This window comes from Schistocerca serialis, chromosome 1 (genome assembly GCF_023864345.2).
Source record: "Schistocerca serialis cubense isolate TAMUIC-IGC-003099 chromosome 1, iqSchSeri2.2, whole genome shotgun sequence".
Classification (NCBI taxonomy): domain Eukaryota; kingdom Metazoa; phylum Arthropoda; class Insecta; order Orthoptera; family Acrididae; genus Schistocerca; species Schistocerca serialis.
Window position 1 is genome coordinate 961,686,782 of NC_064638.1, and position 1,317 is coordinate 961,688,098.

Consider the following 1,317-nt stretch of genomic DNA (forward strand, 5'->3'; position numbering starts at 1 on the left):
GGCAAAATCTCATTTCGATATCTCAAACAGTTCATGAAATATGAGGAATGTTCTAAATATTTCACTCTGACTTTATCGCTGGCGCGGCCTCATCGCAAATGACTGTGTTGTGTCAGATCACTTTTTTCGAAACTGGTGACAGATAGACACCTCTAGGCAAATCTAAAAACAAATTCAGTTTATTAGCTAAATTTCATATGCAGCAACATATTATGTAATATGCACCAAACACAAAATCCTAGGGACCTCTATTTTTCATTGCAAACTTTTCTGAATTTTGAGCAGTGTCTTACTTCCACGTACATATCACAATAACTATGACCATTAACGAAATGATGGCCACATCATCATCACGAACCTGACATATAAAGCTATAAGTAAAGCAAAAGTAATTTTTGTACCGAATAGTTTCTGTAAAATCTTTTGAGAAAGACTGCAGAGCGTGCTCCTCGATTCTGTCATCGTTAACCAGCTGAAAGATGGCAAACACTTGTTGGCCTCCCCTTCCGAAAAAACGAATGAATTCAGCGCTTTGGACGAAAACTCGTCACTGCACATCAGCCACCGTTTCCTGTACGGACTCTAGTTGCTTCCTCTAATACCAAAGGGGTGGTTAACTGACGTCAGACAGCTGAAGATATCCAGTGCTATTTATATTCATTTGCAGTTGCGAATCTGGGTAACCATCAGCTGTACAATGAAACTACGACAGTGAAAATTTGTGCCAGACTTTGATTCGAACCGGGAATTTACGCTTATTACAAGTGATCCCCTTACCATTAGGCTATCCAAGGAAGGCTCACAGCCAAACTTCCATATGTCATCAATCATGTGTCCACTACCTGTACTCGTACATCCATTATGTGTATTCCAGTACAGATGAGACATTTTGCTTGAAAGTCACTTGCCAGGTGTTGGCAGATAAATATGATATTGCAGTTCCTGTGTTATTCCGAATTTCAATGCAATGTTCATTTAGAGTAGAAGAAGCTAACATAACGAATCACAGAGATGTGTATGTATTGAACAAATGAACTGCGCACACACACACACACACACACACACACACACACACACACACACACATGGTTCCTGTGGCAGGGCGGGAGGGAGTAACTGCCCCTCAAGAGTGTCACCCTGCCAGGTACTACATAATCACAAACCACATCCAGGTACAGCACTACACTACACCGTCTGTTTAATGTACTGTACCACCCCATCCGAAACCACATCCAAGTATGGCACTATGTTTGTGTACAGTGCCATGTACGTAAGGGTGATGCTCATGAGGGACAGTCGTTCCCTCCTTCCCTGCCT